General features: G+C 39.1%; 1 long non-coding RNA gene across 4 annotated transcripts in view; it reads left to right on the top strand.

Annotated features, from left to right (window-relative positions):
• The window catches only part of LOC138176493 (uncharacterized), a 74054-nt gene that overhangs the window by 22454 nt on the left and 32355 nt on the right, over window positions 1–19245 (top strand). For 3 of the 4 annotated variants that reach the window (XR_011172313.1, XR_011172312.1, XR_011172311.1), the window contains one exon: window positions 18712–18842. This is a non-coding gene — a long non-coding RNA (uncharacterized lncRNA). Of the gene's footprint in view, window positions 1–18446; window positions 18592–18711; window positions 18843–19245 lie in introns of those variants that run through there. The other variant, XR_011172314.1, reaches the window with a different exon arrangement.

The raw sequence follows: 19245 nt of genomic DNA, 5'->3' as shown, positions 1-19245 counted from the left end.
CTCATATTTTTCTTGGAAGCTTTTGGGACTGGAGTTCTGACATTGCTGTCTTCCTCCTGTTCCATGCTTTGATCTTTTTTTGTTACCAAAGTAGGAGTATAAAGGTGGATTGCTCTGCTTGCTTTGCTTCCTTTGCATGCTCATGTTACCACTTAATTACTTGACTTTTGAGCTTTTTGCCACAGTAGAACTCTGATTCCAGTGAGGAGAACTTTGATCCAAATGGCTGGGGTTTTCTCAGCTGCTGGAGCTCTTAGTTGGGTACCCTCTCTGAAGCCTCTGCCAGCTCTGACAGGGTGGTCACACACCCTAGGACCTCCACCCTAGACAGCAAACCAGATCCAAGCAGGTTAAAGCAAGAGCCATTACCCCTCAGAATGGCTGCGTCCCCCTACAATCTTCAGACCAGAATCTCTGAAGGAACAATGCAGGGTGGCCACTGTACCTCAGCCACTTATCCCTCCAGGGGCAGAGGCCAGATCATACTCTTGGACACCTTGTTCTCAAAATTCATACTAACCTCTCTCTTTGGTCTTTGGCATTTATGGATTGATAATTCTGGAAACTGCCACAGCTGCTTGTGATCCACTGACCTGAAGTCTCTCCTGCTTGGGCTCATTATGGCTGCCCTGAGGCTAAAATCTCAGGCTCACGTGGGTTTGGGCTGTGCTCCCAGCATGCTTCAATGGACCCTTCTTGTCTGCCTGCTGGGCTGCTTTCAGCAGGAGATTTATTTCTCTATCTCACTTTGTGGATTCTGTAGCCCTAACGTTTGTTTAGAGTCATTGTTTATACGTATTTGAGGTGGTTATGAGGGGAATGTATGGAGTTTTCCTGCTTCTAAGCTGCCATCTTGGCTCCACCCCCAAAGGTTCCCCAATTTTACTTTTTAAGGAAGTGTTCTCTTCAGTGAAATTTTTTCCAAGTTTTAAATAGTATTTTTAAAATAATTGGTTGGGGCGGCCAGGTAGCACAGTGAGTAAGAGCACTGGCTCCAGTGTTGAGATGACCTGGGGATCAAATCCCAGGCTCAGACACTTAGCACCCACCCAGAAACACCTGGCCATATAACCTTGAGCAAGTTACTTAACTCCAATTGCTTAGGGGCGGCCAGGTGGCTCAGCGAGTAAGAGCACCAGCTCCAGTGTCGGGATAACCTGGGGATCAAATCTGGGCTCAGATACTCAGCACCACACCCAGAAATAACTGGCTGTGTAACCTTGAGCAAGTTACTTAACCCCGATTGCTTTAAAATAAAATAAAATAATTGGTCAATGTTTCTTCTACCTCTCTAATTTGGCTTTTAAAATCCTACTTGGGCTCTTTCAAGAGTGTTTTTTTGCTTGAGACCAGTTCATATACCCTTTTGAGGTTTTGGGTGTGGGTATAGTATCAATGTTGTCTTCTTCTGAATATTTATTTTTATATTCTCTGTCAACATAGTGGGATTCTATAGTCTTTGCCTTTTTCAATTTGCTTTTTTCCCATTGTGATTGCCCATTTCCTGGCTTTTTAAGTGAGTCTCTACTTTTGGTGCACAGGGGGCTCTTCCCCACGTGTTTTGTACTGGAATCTAATGGCTTTCTTAATGGCTTTATGTGCTGTTGCCTGTGGTTCTGTCTGTTAGAAGGTTTATAATAGTGAATCTTACCTGGTGCTGAACTTGAGCTGGCTGGTGTGTGCTAAGGCTGAGGTCAGGTGATGTCATTCTGAGTTTCTCCAGTGTTACAGTGAAGCTCAAAGTGCTTAGGCGTGTGGGAGGGGTGGTCTGACCACTAGAAGTCTTCACCTCTCCTAGGACTGTGCTAGAGCCCAGGCAAGCTCAGCCATTTGTGGATGCCTGTCCATGCTGGTTTCTGCCAATTTCCCTAACTGTCTGAAGGCACATCTGGGGTCCTGATGTTGGTGCTTCCTGGCTCCACCCCCCCCCCCCCCCGGGGCTCAGGACCTCCTGCTCGTCCTTAGCAGTGGGGCTGGCTGGGATGTACTGGTCCCCTTCAGCCACAGCAAGAAGCACACCTTCATGCCAGGTTGGGAGCTGAGCATGGCCATGGTCAAAAAAAGAGCCTAGAAAATATCCTTCAAGAAATTCTCAAGGAAAATTGCCCTAATTTTCTAGAACCAGAGGGCAAAATAGAAGCTAATATAATTCACTGATCCCCTCTTGAAAAAGATCCCCAAAAGAAAACTCCTAGAAATATCATAGCCAAATTCCAGAGTTTCCAGGTCAAGGAGAAAATATTAGAAGCAGCCAGGAAGAAACAATTTGAGTACTGTGGAAACACAATGATCAAAGGGCTTGGAATATGATATTCCAGAGGTCAAAGGAGCTAGGATTAAAACCAAGAATCACCTACCCAGCAAAACTGAATATAATGCTTCAGGGGAAAATATGGTCATTCAATGAAATAGAGGACTTTGAAATATTCTTGATGAAAAAACCAGAGCTGAACAGAAAATTTTGCTTTCAAATACAAGAAGCAAGAGAAGCATGAGAAGATAAACAGGAAAGAGAAATCATAACAAACTTATTAAAGTTGAACTATTTACATTCCTACATGGAAAAATAATAATTGTAATTCATGAGACTTTTCTCAGTATGAGAAGAGTTGAAGGGAATATATATATATACATACATATATATGTATATATAGGAGGTTGTATGTGTGTATAAATACATATGAGAGTGTGTGTATATGTGTGTACATGTGTACATAGACAAGAGGGCACAGGATCAGTTGAATAGGAAGAGATGATATCTAAAAAAATAAAATTAAGAGGTGAGAGAGGAATATAATGAGAGGAGAAAGGAAGTGATAGGATAGGGTAAATTATCTCAAAAAAGAGGCAAGAGAAAACTTGTGATGGAGGGGAAGAGCAGGAAGGTGAAAGGCAATGGGTAAACCTTATTCTCATTGAATTTGGCTTAAGGAGGGAATGACACACATTCATTTGGGTATATTACCCTACAGGAAAATAGGGGGGTAGGGGATAATAGGGGGGATGATAGAAGGGAGGGCAGATTGAGGGAGAGGGTAGTTAGAAGCAAATACTTAAAAAAATTAATTTGTTTGTTTACTTTTAGTTTACAGGATTCAATTCCACAATTCCTTGAGTTTCACATTTTGTCCCCCTCCCTCTCCTCCCCCCATGGTGGCATATAGTCAAGAACAGGATCTGTAAATACTTCCACATTATACATTAGTAAGGTTATAAAGACGGATTATATCAGATGGAATGAAAAATGGTAAAGAGGACATAAAACCAAACAAGAAAAGGAAAAAGATCAGGTATTTTGCTTCCATCTCAATATAAACTCAGTTCTTTCTAGTTCTTTCTCTGGATGCACACATTTCTCTCCATCATGAGTCTTTTGGGATTGATTTATATCACTACATTGCTGAGAAGAGTCCAGTCTATCGAAGTTGGTCATCACACATATGTTGTGTCTGTAATTGTGTATAAATTTCTCCTGGTTCTACTTCTCACTCAGCATCAGTTCATATAATCCTCTCCAGGTAAATAGGAAGACCATCTGCTCCTCATTTCTTATAGCACAATAGTATTCCATAATATGCATATACCACAACTTGTTCAGCCATTCCCCAATTGATGGGCACCCCCTTAATTTCCAATTCTTTGCCACCACAAAAAGAGCTGCTATAAACATTTTTGTACATATGGATCTTCCTCCCACTTCTATGATCTCTTTGGGATATAACCCTAGGAGTGGTATTGCTGGGTCAAAGGATATGAAATTATTTATAGCCCTTTGGGCATCATTCCAGATTGCTCTCCAGAAAGGCTGGATCAGTTCACAACTCCACCAGCAATGCATTAGTGTTCCAATTTGCCCACATCCTCTCCAGCATTTGTCATTTTTCTGTTTTGTCATCTTAGCCAATCTGACTGGTGAGATGTGGTACCTCAGAGTTGTTTTGATTTGCATTTCTCTAATCAATAGTGATTTAGAGCATTTCTTCATGTGCTTATAGATATCTTTGATTTCTTTCTCTGAAAATTGCCTGTTCATATTCTTTGACCATTTAACAATTGGGGAATGACTTGTATTCTTATAAATTTGATTCAATTCTCTGTATCTTTTAGAAATGAGTCCTTTGTCAGAGACATAGGTTGTAAAGATTCTTTCCCAATTTCCCACCTCCCTCTTAATCTTGGTTACATTGGCTTTGTTTGTACAGAAGCTTTTCAATTTCATGTAGTCAAAATTATCTATTTTACATTTTATAATGTTCTCTAATTCTTGTTTAGTCATAAAGTCCCACTCCACAAATCTGACAGGTAAACTATTCCTCATTTTCTGAGACTGCTTATAGTAGCAACCTTTATAGCTAGGTCATGCACCCATTTAGTCTTGATTTTGGTATATGGTGTTAGATAATGATCTATGCCCACTTTCTGCCATACTATATTCCAGTTTTCCCAACAGTTTTTGTCAAATAGTGAGTTCTTATCCCAAAAACTAGGGTCTTGGGGTTTATCAAACGATAGATTACTATAGTTGTTGACTTCTGAATCTCGTGTGCCTAATCTATTCCGTTGATCCACTCCTCTATTCCTCAGCCAGTACCAAGTAGTTTTGATGACTGCTGCTTTATAATACAGATTGAAAACTGGTATAGCTACTCCACCTTCCCTAGCATTTCTTTTCATTAATTCCCTTGATATTCTGAACCGTTCATTCTTCCAAATGAATTTTGTTACTATTTTTTCTAGCTCTATAAAGTAAATTAATTGGTATGGCACTAAATATATAATTTAATTTAGGTAAAATTGTCATTTTTATTATATGAGCTCAACCCAGTCACGAGCAATTGATATTTTTCCAATTAGTTAGATCTGACTTTATTTGTGTGAAAAGTGTTTAGTAGTTGTGGTCATATAGGTCCTGGGTTTGTTGTGGCAGGTAGATTCCCAAAGATTTTATAATGTCTACAGTAACTTTAAATGGGATTTCTCTTTCTATCTCTTGCTGTTGAATTTCATTGAAAATATATAGGAATGCCGAGGATTTGTGTGGGTTTATTTTATATCCTGCAACTTTGCTAAATTTATTTATTGTCTCAACTAGTTTTTTACTTGATTCCCTAGGATTCTCTAAGTATATCATCATATCATCTGCAAAGAGTGATAGCTTGGTCTCTTCTTTGCCTAATTTGATTCCTTTGATTTCTTTTTCTTCTCTAATTGCTACTGCTAACATTTCTAGTACCAGATTGAATAAGAGGGGTGATAGTGGGTACCCTTGTTTCACTCCTGATCTTATGGGAAATGCTTCTAGCTTCTCCCTGTTACATATAATACTTGCTGATGGCTTTAAATAGATGCTACCTATTATTTTAAGGAAGGCTCCATTTATTCCTATACTTTCTAATGTTTTTAATAGGAATGGATGTTGCATTTTGTCAAAAGCCTTTTCTGCATCTATTGAGATGATCATGTGGTTTCTGCTAGTTTTATTGTTGATACGATGAATTATACTGATGGTTTTCCTAATATTAAACCATCTTTGCATTTCTGGAATAAATCCTACCTGATCAGAGTGTATTATTCTTGAGATAAGTTGCTGTAGTCTTTTTGCTAGTATTTTATTTAGAATGTTTGCATCTATATTCTTGAGGGAGATTGATCTATAATTTTCTTTTTCTGTTTTATGTCTTCTTGATTTAGGTATCAGTACCATATTTGTGTCATAAAAAGAATTTGGTACGACTCCTTCTCCATTAATTTTCCCAAATAGTTTGTAGAGTGTTGAATCAATTGTTCGTTAAATGTTTGATAGAATTCATTAATAAATCCATCTAGCCCTGGATATTTTTTCCTAGGGAGATGACTGATGGCTTGTTCAATTTCTTTTTCTGAGATGGGGTTATTTAAGTAATTTACTTCCTCTTCAGTTAATCTGGGCAACTTGTATTTTTGTAAATATTCATTCATTTCCCTAAGATTGTTAAATTTATGTGCATACAATTGGGAAAAATAATTCCTAATTATTGTTTTGATTTCCTCTTCATTGGAGGTAGATTCACCCTTTTCATTTTTGATACTCATAATTTGGTTTTCTTCTTTCTTTTTATTATATTGACTAAGTTTCTATCAATTTTGTTGGTTTTTTTTCATAAAACCAGCTCTTAGTTTTGTTTATTAATTCAATAGTTTTCTTAATTTCAATTTTATTAATCTCTTCTTTGGCTTTCAGTATTTCTAATTTAGTATTCAATTGGGGATTTTGAATTTGTTCTTTTTCTAGGTTTTTCAAATGCATGCCCAAATTTGTTGACCTCCCATTTCTCTAACTTAATCATGTATGCACTCAGGGATATAAAACTTCCCCTAAGAACTGCCTTTAATGCATCCCACAAATTTTGGTATGTTGTCTCATTATTATCCTTCTCTTGAATGAAATCACTGATTGTTTCTATAATTTCTTGTTTGACCCACTCATTCTTTATGATTAAATTGTTTAATTTCCAATTAGTTTTTAGTCTGTCTTTCCATGGCCCTCTATTGCATATAATTTTTATTGCATCATGATCTGAAAATGATGCATTTAATATTTCTGCCTTTCTGCACTGAATTATGAGGTTTTTATGCCCTAGAACATGGTCAGTTTTTGAGTATGTGCCATGAACTGCTGACAAGAAAGTATATTCCTTTTTATCCCCATTCAGTTTTCTCCAGAGATCTATCATACCTATCCTCTCTAAAATCCTGTTCACCTCCTTAACTTCTTTCTTGTTTATTTTGAGGTTAGATTTATCAAGTTTAGAGAACTAGTATAGTTTTGCTCTCTATTTCTTCCTCTAATTCCTTTACCTTCTCCTCTAGGAATCTGGATGCTATACCACTTGGTGCATATATGTTAAGTAATGTTATTGCTTCATTTTTGATGGTGCCTTTTAACAGGATATAGTTTCCTTCCTTATCTCTTTTAATTAGGTCAATTTTTGCTTTTGCTTTATCTGAGATAAGGATTGCTACCCCTGCTTTTCTTACTTTAGCTGAGGCATGATATATTTTACTCCAGCCTTTTACCTTTACCCTGTGTATATCCCTCTGTTTCAGATGTGTTTCTTGTAAACAGTGTATTGTAGGATTATGATTTCTAATCCATTCTGCTATCCATCTCCATTTTATGGGAGAGTTCATTCCATTCACATTTACAGTTATGACTGTTATCTGTTTCTTTACTTCCATCCTATTCCCACCCCTGTTAATACTCATATTTTTCCCCCCTTCTGCGTTCCCCCCCCCTTAATAGTTTTCCTTTTGACCACCACCTCCCTCAGTATTCCCTTATCAGTCCCTCTCCCTTTTCCTCCCCTTTCCCTTTACTTCTTCCCTCCCTACTAACCCCCCTCCCCTTTTGTAGCGCTTTCCCCCTCCTACTGCCTTTAGGATATTTTTACACTTAATGAAGTATGTTATTTCTTCTTTGCACCAAGAATGAGAGGAACAAATGTCATGCGAAGCTCCTCTCCCTCCCCTCTTTCCCTCTAAAATGATACTTTTTGTGTTTCTTCTCCATAGAGCCCTATGCTTAACTGGTTTTTATTCCCTCCTTGCATCAGAACCAATGAAGGAAAAGCTCATATGATTCTCATCTCGTTCCCTTCTTTTTCTCTGCTATACTGTTTTTTATGCCTCTTTGTGTGGCATAATTTACCTTTTTCCACTTCATTTACTTCCCTTTCTTCCATTGCAGTCCCTTTGTGGCCCTTAATAAGATTTTTTAAAAATCATCATTTTGTGTATTTTATTCTCATACCTTCTACTTGTCTATAACCTGTTTGCTCTTCTCAAGTAGCAGGGTGTGTGTGTGTTCCTTGTTTACCTTTCTACGTCACTGTTGCATGTTGCAATTGCAAGTTGAATTTTCCATTGAGTTCTGGCTTTTTTATCAAGAAGGTCTGGAACTCTGTTATATTGTTGAATGACCATCTCTTTGCTTGGAAGAATATGCTCAGTCTCACTGGGTATGTGATCCTTGGTTGTAACCCGAGCCCTTTTGCCTTCTGGAAAATTGTATTCCACTGCCTCTGATCTTTCAGTGTACAGGCTGCCAATCCTGTACGATACTCACTGTGGACCCTCGATATTTGAATTGTTTCTTTCTGGCCGCTTGAAGTGTTTTCTCTTTTATTTGGCAGTTCTGGAGTTTGGCCATAACATTTCGTGGACTTTTCAGTTTAGGATCTCTTTCAGCAGGTGTCCACTAGAGTTACTTGTTTTAATTTGGTTGATTCTAGTTTTTAGCGAATCATTTTCCTTGGTTAATTTTTGGAGCTCCTTTTCCATATCATACACTTTTCTTTTTAGAGAGATGTTTTCTTCATTATGATGTTTTTCTAATTCTGCTATTTTGGTTTTGAGAGAATTATTCATTGTGTCTTCTATCTCTCTCATTAGGTTTTCAAACTTCCTTTTGACCTCATCTAGGAGAACCTTCTGTGCTTGGGACCCATTCCCTGTTGAATTTTCAGCTTTGGGTGTGGAGTCCACATTGTCTCCCTCTGAGGTTGGTTCCTCCCTCTGAGGATAGTAGGACTCCAGAGTCTTTGTCTTTGTAGTCTGCTTTCTACCCATTGTGATCATGGCCCTAGCCACACCCTTCCTTTAGAGATCCCAAGCCTTTACTGTAGAGGCTTTTTCCCTGGTGCAACAGTTGCTATGTTTTCAGTGGGGGGGGGGGTAGATTGCTAAAATTGTCAGAGAAATAGTGCTATTAAAAGAGGACAAAAATAATGTTAACATCAAGGGATTCACCAAAGAGAGAGAGGGGAAGAGAGCAGGGGAGGGAGAGAGAGAGGGAGGAAGGCAGTAACTGGCACAGTTGTGATCTCTGTTCACACTGCCTGCTTTTCATAAATATCAGCTTGAAGGAAATAAACACACATGGCTAAAGAAAATGAAAGGAATTCTGGGCAAACTAAATGCAATGGACAGAAGCCCGGCACTAGGCTCAAAGTACAAGACTGTCTAGCTCAGAATGCTGTCCCTCTCTGTTTATTTGGTTTGGACCAGTACCCTTAGGTACTCTCACTCCCTACTCCCTAGGGAGACTGGCCTCCTGGCTGTTCAACCAAGAAGACATTCCATCTCTCATTTCTGGCATCTTCTCTCATCCTCTACACCTGCAACACTCTTTCCCTCCTCTTCTCCGACTGTTGACCTTCCTGGCTTCTTTTAAATCTCAACTAAAACCCCAACTTCTATAGGAAGCCATCCTTACCCCCATTTAATTCCATCACCTTCTCTCTGTTAATTATTTACTGTTTATCTTGTATATAGCTTGCTTTTTATATATTTGTTTGTATGTTGTCTTCCCCATTAGATGGCAAACTCTTTGAGGGCAGAGACTGTTTTTCACTTCTTTTGCCTCTTTGAACTATTGCCAGTGCTTAGCACAGCGCTAATACAGAAGCTTAACAAATGTTTATTAATCGATTGGGTAACTACCAGTAAGTATTGCTGTGGTTATCAAATGAGATAAAATATCTATAGAAAGATATATAATGTCAGTTTCTATTTTGTAATTTAATCATCATTATCATCATCATCATCAAAATGTTGCCCACACATTGGGATGAGAGGTCAGTGAACAAACCCTCATGATATCCCTCACCACCTGCCCATAAGAATCCTCCATAATTTCCTCAAAAAAATGAAATTACTTTTCAATGGTAACAATGACCCCTGTGATATTCCATTTGCCCACAGCGAAGGGACTGAAATCTTCAGAGCAACAAACAATAAATGTAGAAACAATGTTAACAATAAGCGGTGCACAACAAAAGAGAAGCAGGAAATGATTATTGGAGTGGCCAAGGAAACTAATTCAGGCTTTTTACATATTTTACCACTTCTTACCTCTCACCATGCTGTCTCCATTCCAATAAATGTTAGCTTGTGGGAATTAAAAATACATGTGTAAGAAAAAAGACTAAGGTTGAGCACACTAAATTCATTCTGCCACTGGACTTAGAAGATATGAGAATCTTGCCTTCTCAATGGATTCAGGAGAGCTGGAGGAAAAGGAGAGAATTTGGAGCTCAAAATTTAAAGCAATGTTAAAAAAAAATGTGGCATTCCCAATCACATTTTGTCACTCTCTACCTCTTTGGTACCTACCTGCCAGTTTTGCTATAATAGTCAAGTGAGATTTTTTTAAATTTACAGAATAATGTATAAGCCTATTTATTATCACCACCACCATCATCAGCTTTGGAAGAAGTACTTAAAATAATAGGTCATTGAATAGTAGAACAGAATAACTTAATCAGGCCACCAGGAGGAATGCCTCAATATTTTCCCTGATCAAATCCACAACCCAAGTTATATCAATTTTCCTTTAAAAATGAATTATGCAAACTAGCCTGAAATAAGCACAAAAGAGGAAACAGCAAAAATTAGAAGGGAAATAGATAAATTGGAAACAAAATACAAAAATCATAACTAAAAGCTGATTCTTTGAAAAGACAAATAAATTTTATAAACCCTTAGCTAATTTAATTAAAAGGAAGAGAGTGGAAATAAATCAATAAAATATCAAATGAGCAAGGTGAATTTTTCACATAGATAAAGACAGATCTAAATAATTGGAGAAATATTAATTGTTCACGGGTCACCTAAACCAATATAAGGACAGTTCTACTGAAATAAATTTACTTGTTCATTGATGTACCAATCAAACTACCATATAATTATTTTATAGAGCTAGAAAAATTATAACAAAATACATTTTGAAGAAGAAAAAATCAAGAATATAAACGAAATCAATAAAAAAAAAGAACTGAAGAAATGCTGTCTAGCAGTACCATATTTCTAACTATACTACAAAGCGGCAATTCTCAAAACAGTCTGTCCTGGATAAGAAATGGAGTGGATGATCAGCAGAACAAATAAAATACACAGTGTGTGTAAGAAAATGACCATAGTAATTTAGTATTTGATAAACCCAAAGAACCGAACTTTTGGAGCTAAAACTCATTATTTGACCAAAAAAAACCAAAACTGCTGGGAAAACTGGAAAGCAAGTCTGGAAGAAACTAGACATTTCAAACCACATTCTAAGATAAGGTCAAAATGATGCAGATATAAAGGTTGATATTATAAGCAAATTAGGGAAGCATAGGGGAAAAAAGATTTATTATATCTATGAATAAAGTAAGAGTTTGTGACCAAACAAGTGATAGAAAGGAATATGGGACAGAAAATAGATAATTGTGATTACATTATTTTTTTTAGCAAAAAAAAAAATCACAACCAAACAAAGGATGTGAATAGGCAGTTTTCAAAAGAATAAATCAAAGCTATCAGTAGCCATATGAAAAATTCTTTGTTTCTATAATTATAATTAGAGAAATATGAACTAAAACAACTTTGAAGTACCACTTCACACCTATCAGATTGGCTAACATGACAGAAAAAGGAAAAGATAAATGCTGGAGAGAATTGGGAAAATAAGTACATTAAGGCAATGTTGGTGGAGTTGTGAACGGGTCCAACCATTCTGGAGAACAATCTGGAATTATAACCAAGGAGCATATATATGCCCTTTGTCCTCAAACTGTGCATATACTTTGACATAGTGTTGTTTGGGAGAGCAAACCCCAAAATCTGAAACAGGTTTAGAAAGAAATTAATTAGGTCATTTGATAGAGAAAGAGAATTAGAAAGGAGTGGTTTCCTCTCTAAGGCTTTGTGAGTGTATATTACATAGAGTTCAGACACGGGCAGAGGACATTTGCCTCACATAAGCAATAGGCAGTCTCCAAGAGACAGTCATTTTGAGGTGGATATCAACAGGATAAGTCAATTTATTTTGGACAATCCAAAATAAGAGCTTTGGATGGACCCAAAATAAGACCTAAGGGGATCCAAAATAAGCATTAGGTAGGATCTAAGTATTTCTTGCAACTATGTGGGTTTCCTGGAGTTCCTCTGAGATCAGCCTGACCTTTACATTACTGTATTATGTCTACTATATTATTATTGTCTACTGTATTATTACTGTATATTATTATGTATACTGTATTATTACTGTATTATGTATGCTGTATTACTGCTTTTTGGATTAGATAATTTTTAATCACCTAAAGTTAGGTTCAAACGATATTAATAAATAATACTCCACACCCAGCAATATTACTGCTAGGTCTATATCCCAAAGAGAACAAAGAAAAAGAAAAATGATCCGTATATATAAAGGTATATAGCTCTTTTTGTGCTGGCAAAGAATTAGATATTGAGGGAATACCCATCAATTGTGGAATGGCTGAACAAGTAGTGATACATTACTGTGATAGAGTACTATTGTGCCCTAAGCAATGAAAAAGGGGATGATTTTAGGAAATCTATGAAGGCTTATATAAACTGATGCAAAGTGAAGTGAATAGAACCAAGAGAACATTGTACACAGTAATAGCAATATTGTAATAATAACAAATTGTGAAAGACTTTCATCAGTACAATGATCCATGACAATTCCAGAGGACTCATGATGAAAAGGGGCAGCTGAGTGGCACAGGGAATACTGAGCCTGGAGTCAGGAAGACTCATCTCCCTGAGTTCATGGGGCCTCAGACACTTATTAGCTGTGTGGCCCTAGGCAATTCACTAGTCCTTTAGGGGACCTGCAAGTGAGAGGGGTACATGCTTTTACCTTTAAAGGGTAGGGCTGCCATTGTCAGGGCTGACCAGATGGGAGGGGCCTCAGTGCATAGACAAAGGTCAGAGCTGACCAAGAGGAGCATGTGAATAGATAGTTTAGATAAGATTTGGGCCAGACAAAAGGCAAGGACAAAGGAGGGTGTGGGCCAGGCCCAGAAGAAATGAAGAGATTAAATAAGAACAAAGGAGTGTGGGATAGGGAGAAGGGGCAGAGCTCAAGGGTGGGAAAGGACAAGTTGCAGTTACAACTTCACAGACTGGTTTTACAAGTTGGTTTGACCTAGACCCCAGGTACCCCATCAGAGAGACCCCTGGCACTAGGATTAGAGTATATGCCTGTCTCAATGATACCTTTTGTCACACGCTATCTTTTGTATCTTTAGGTTACCTGCCGATTCTTCTATGGTCATCAAATAAGATATATTTAAAGAATAATGTCTAAGGACATTTATTGTCATTGTGATCATTCTTTGGGAGTTACATTTAACAATAATAGATTGGGGAAGAGTATAACAAGGGACATAACCCAACGTTTCCCCTGATCAACTCCCTAAAACCAAGTTCTAGAGGTTTTTATTTTAAAATTAATTACGAAAATTTACTTGTCAAAGGTAATGATGGTGATTGGTTCACAAGAGGAAGACAGATCATTAGAGTAAAAAACCAACTTAAAATAAGGGCAGAAAAAAATGATAATTTCCAAGTGATCGTAGCAGCAAGCACCCCAAGCGTTCTCAGGGTTTGCTGCCACCACAGGTTCTTGGATCTGCTTTGATAAAGGAAAGCAACTCAAAATGGGAATAAGCTTACTTTAATCAGTCAAATATGTATCGTTTACCTCGTTCAGGGGGAAAAGGTCAGCACCCCGAACTTCAAAGTATACAGACAGAATATTCAAGACAGAAACAGATCAAGTAAACAGCTTTCCAAACTGTCCAGCCATTACATCCATACCAAATCAACATCTGGGTTTCAACATCTGGGTTTTTCAAAGCTGGGGGGCTCTGGACAACGGCTTCCCAGAATCCAGATCAAATCACAGAACACTTCTCAAAGTGAGCCCCAAAACAAAGCTACGCATCGGGGCTTATATAGCCTTCTCCTGGCTCAGAGAATGTAACAACCTTATTGACTCACTGGCCAATCAAAAAGTATCTACTGAAAAACAAGCCTCCCACCCCAGGCTCCTGGTGCATTTTAGCCTAGGGGCAGGGAAGATCTTTAAAATTTTCATTCCTATTACAGTGATGCAGAGATGAAGAGAAGTAGCAATTAATTACCTGGGTGGCCCAGACCTGTTACATAGTTTATCACATGAAATCCCTTTTCATGCTGTCTCCATTCAATTAATACTGCCTTAAGGGAATGAAAAACACATGATAAAAACAAAAAAAAGGAAAGAAAAAATGTGGATAAACTCGATAGAGTGAACAATGGTCTTGGACTTGGATCATAGGCCACTCAAATCTTTGGCATTCTCTACTTGTTTCACCTTGGGCAAATACCATTAAGTGTTTACCTACAAGTTTTGTTGTAGTCATCAATTAAAATGAAACATGTACAGAATGTTAGAGGAGGATATTTATCATCATCATCATCATCACCCTTATTGTCATTATCATCATGATGATTATTTTGTCTTTTTGTTGTTGTTCAGCTGTTTCAGTCATGTCTGACTCTTTGTGACCCCATTTGAAGTTTTCTTGGAAAAGATAAAGGAGGGGTTGGTCATTTCCTTTTCGAGTTCATTTTACAGATGAGGGACTGAGGTGAACATTTAAGCCTGGGGTCACATAGCTAGTAAGGGTCTAAGGTCACATTTGAACTTGGGAAGATGTGTCTTTCTAACTGCAGGACCAGAACTCTATCCATTGTGACACCTGTTCATTTTTGTGCTGTTATTTTGTATTAACACATAAAATAATAGACTAGTCAGGAGTGGAACAGAATAACTTAATCCAGCATCATTATGCACAAAGCTAGGTTGGCCCTGATTGCATTCCATGCATGAACTCCATAAAATTACTTTAAAAATGAATCAAGCAAAATAACTTTACTGAAGTAACAGTGACTGTTGTAATACTAAATTTGCCCACAATTAGGACACTGATAAAATCTTCAAAGAAATGGTGATATTAAAAATAAGATTAATTTCAATAGAGTCACAAAGTGAAGTGGCAAATGACTATTTGGGTGGTCAGGATAAACTGACAGTTTACTATTTGGATCTCTCTTCATACTGCCTCCATTCCATGAAAGCTAACTTGATAGAACTACAACCACATGACCACTTTTTTTTAAAGATCCTGGAAGGGGCAAATTAAATCAATGGGAAGAGGTTTAGCATTAGGTTCAGAAGACATGGAGGTTCCAATCATTCCTTGTTTGGTCTCTAAGGTACCCTTAGGTACCTACATGCCAATTTTGCTAGAGTAGTAAAATGATGCAAAATATGTATAAAATGATGTATAAGAGCATTTATAATTTATATTATGGATTTTTATTCTTCATTATTTTATAACAATACTTCAAAGAATAGATCAGGGAGGAGAAGAATAAATTAACTTAATAGGGGAATCAGGAAGAATTTCTAAAGGGTATCCCTGATTGCTTCTGCACACTCAAGTTTCATGTATTTTTTGGTAAGAATGAATTATACAGATTTATTTGTCAAAGGTAAAAGTGATATTCATAAAATAAAATTTGCCCATGAGAGAGACCTGCAGAAAATAAGAGGAGAAGTAATATTAACAATGAGGGGTTCAAAAAGAAATAAAAGCAACAAATGACTGCCTGGGAAATTAGGCCAGGCCTATGGCTTACTCTGGCACTACCCATCTCCATGCCACCTCCATTCCATTAATGCTACCTTGATATTAAAATTAAAAACATGAGCTCAAAAACATACGCCAGGGTGGCTAGGTGCTACAGTGAATAGAGCACCAGCCCTGGAGTCAGGAGGACTTGAGTTCAAATCTGGTCTCAGACACTTAACACTTACTAGACATGTGACCTTGGGCAAGTCACTTAACCCCAATTGACCTTCCCTCTCCCCTCCAAAAAGCAAAGATGTAGGCAAACTAAGTGCAATGGACAGAGCCCTGGCACTGGGGCTAGAGCACATGGGATGAGACTTTTTTCTCACACTACCTATTTGATTTTTTGGGCAAGTACTTAGAGTACTTACCTGTCAATTCTTCTGTGATGATCAAATGAGATAAAATATATAAAGAATAATTTATAAGTTCATTTAGCATTATCATGATTATTATTTGGGATTGGTGAGCAATATGACAAAAGAGCTTAATTGTTCCATCAGGAGGCATGCCTCAATATTTTCTCTAATTATCTCCCTGCAACAGAATTCCTTAAATTTTTTTAATGAATTATTCAAACTTACTTTTCAAAGACAATGGTAACAGTTGCAGTATGAAATTAGTCTACATGAGGAAGATTGCTAAAATCTTCAGAGTAACAGTTTTATGATAAATGTAGGGCAGAAAAAAAAATGTTAACATCAAAGAATTTACAAAGAGAAGCCACCAATAACAGTGAGCAAGACCATGTAAATTGACCCAGATAATTTCATTCTTTGCTACTTGCAATCTCTGCTCTTCTGCCTCCAATCTATCCCTCACACACCTTCAATTAGTTACTTTAAAAAAATCATCATCAGAAGGGGCAGGTACCTGGTACAGTGAATAGAGCACTATCCCTGGAGTCAGGAGGACCTGAGTTCAAATTCAGCCTCAGACACTTAACACAAAAACTAGTCGTGTGACACTGGGCAAGTCACTTAACCCCAATTGCCCTCCAAAAAGCAAAAAAAAAATCATCAGGGGAGCTTGCTTTTCTAAAATAATACTGGCTGTTGCAATATGAAATTTGCTCACAAGAAAATTGAGATTTGAATGATATCATTTGTAATCAAAATTCCAGATTTGATTTGATTGAGTTTGTTCTAAAACTAAATTATAATGTGGTGTCATTTAAGGTGTATTGTATCTCCTATTTAGATAATTGTGAGGTCTGACCTGATCATATCTTAATGCAAAATATACTTGATATATGGCATTAAAGATGATGTACTTAGAAATTTCACAAACAAGAATGAAAAGTGCAGTTACTCTATACTGGTCTTTACAGTTAGTATAAAATGCCAAACTGGTAGCAGGATGAAGTGATTTTCTATTTAAGATAATTCAAAATACAATAATGTGGAATTTTGGTGCATATTTGGCTATTTAAAAATAAAATTCTTGCCTAGAATCAAATAGTAAAAGTTTTTTTTTTTAATGATGAATCCCATTGTTGGAAAGAGTTCCTATTATAGGATGCAAGTATGAAAAACCTTAATGTTTTTAATTTTCCTGTTCTGAGTCTGTGGTCTGTATTTGTTTCAACTTCCTGACCTAAGTGATTGAGAAAACAAGTCCTTAGATTAGCTAAGCTGAGTTGCCTCTACTTGTCCCTCTGTCCCCAGGCACACAGAGATCACCAGGGCACAATCACACACATACAGCCCATTTTATACCCATTGCCCTCTCTTACAGGAGTGCAACAATCTCTCACACACTCATTCATTCTCCAGTGGGTAAAGTAGTCACAGTCCAAGTCACACATATCCCACACATATCCCTAGTTTCTTGTTAATGCACAGACATTGACAATCAAAGTAAAAAACACAAAAATATGTTCACATGTAAATTGTCACATGACAATCAAAGCAAAAAACATGGTCACATGAAGCCCCAATTTATTATTTTCTGTTAATACTCATAGATGTGTTTCAGAGGTGTGGGGAAACCCAATTGTCTTCTTGCTTTGGGATACAAGAACCTTGTAATACAAGAAACCAAAGGGCCATCAGAGGTATTTTAGTCAAACTCTTATTTTATAGAAGGGGAAACTGAAGCCCATCAACAAAGCAGAAGTAACTTGTACAAGGTCCCACAGTGACCAAGAAGGAGTTTGGTGGCTTACCATATAGAATACTGAGCATGTAGTCAGGAAAAGCTGGGGTCAAATCTAGCCACAGACATTTAGTAGCTACATATATAACTGAAAATGCAGAAGACTTAGAACATCCTGGGCTGGACCAGGACATAATCATTTTCAGCCCTGTGGGAACAGTATTGTCTCAATCTTAGGGATCTTGCCCACCCTGCTGGGCACAGAACCAGAGGGGGAGCAGGAACACAGTACCTGTCAGTGATTGTGAACATGTGATAGATAGATGACCTTGGGAAATAAGGGGAGCTAAATCCCTCAGTGACCACCTGGTGTTGGTCTAAGCTATACACTTTGCCAGAGGGGGGATATCATCCTGAGGGCAAAGGATTTTTGTTATTCCAACCCGAGGGCACAGCCAGTCTGTTAGACCCTAGCTCTGAAAAACAGGGTATCTCCAATCTATTTTGACAGGATTTCTGCTGTGTTCCAGGATTTCATCCCACACCACCTTCCCAAGGGAACAATATCTGTCTGGCCATTCTCCACTCAGAGGACTTTGGACTTTTACAACCCCCTTACAAAGAAACACACATTTGAACACTAACAGAAAAGAAATAAAATGGGTGGGTGGGGGGGGGGGCGAGTCTGCATCTGTGACTGTGCAACAATATATGCGCGCGCGCGCACCTGTGTGTATGTGTGTGTGTGTGTGTGTGTGTGTGAACAAGAAACCAAGCTTACATGTAGCTTTGGCTCTGCTTGTGAGTGCCTCGCCCACGTGAGCATGGGAGGGTGTGAGAGACTGTCCCGGTGTGGGTGATTGTTGCACAGCCCGCACCCCGTCTCCCCCTCCCCCGTGGCTCTGAGGGTCCGGGAGCACGCGCGTGTGTGACTGCGCCCTGGAGGACACGCGTGCTCAGGAGAGCTTGTGGCCCTGTCAGAGAGGTGGGAGTGGGGTGGGGGTGGGGAGGGGGGCGTGGAGGAGGCAAGGAGGGGCAGCCCAGCCTAGCGCAGCTCCGCCCAGCGCATTGCGGACAGCCTTTGTCTCCTCCCCTCTTCTCCCAGGCTCTCTCCTCCTCGGGCCTCTGGACCTATCTCCCTGTGAACCAGCTCCTGGTTCCCGGACGTCGGCTCCCGGCCCCCGCCGCGGGAAGGGCCTCCAGCCTTTCTCCCTGCTGGCTCCCAAGCCTTGAGCAGTAAGTGCGGGAAGGAAGGAGGAAGGGAGGCAGGGATGGAAAGAGGCAGGAGCGCGGCGGCCCCTGCCTGCCCGGGGGCCCTTGGCCTCTCCTGGCCACAGGGAAGAGGCATCCCTGGGCCGGGACCTAGGGGACGGGCAAGCGCCCAGCTTGCGCCTTCCTGCGGAGGAGACGCAGGGGCCGGGGAAGGGGAGGGCAGGAGGAGGAAGATCTGTTGGGGGAGTGGGGGTAGGGACGAGGAGGGGCTCGGCCCTCTCTGCCCCCCCCCCAGGCCTTCTAGGGGAGGGGGCACACACGGCTGGGGGTTCCCTGGCCCCAGGAGAGCTCTCTCTGGGCTGGGAGCTGACCGCGGGAGGGAGAAGCCGTGGAAGGGGAGGGGCGACCCCCCAGGGAGGGGGAAGGG

Source organism: Petaurus breviceps, unplaced genomic scaffold (assembly GCF_028583685.1).
Source record: "Petaurus breviceps papuanus isolate PSGF00001 unplaced genomic scaffold, PetGlider_PUasm1.0 89748, whole genome shotgun sequence".
NCBI classification, from domain to species: Eukaryota; Metazoa; Chordata; class Mammalia; order Diprotodontia; family Petauridae; genus Petaurus; species Petaurus breviceps.
The sequence above is the reverse complement of the archived record's forward strand: the minus strand, read 5'-3'. Positions and strand labels throughout refer to the sequence as shown.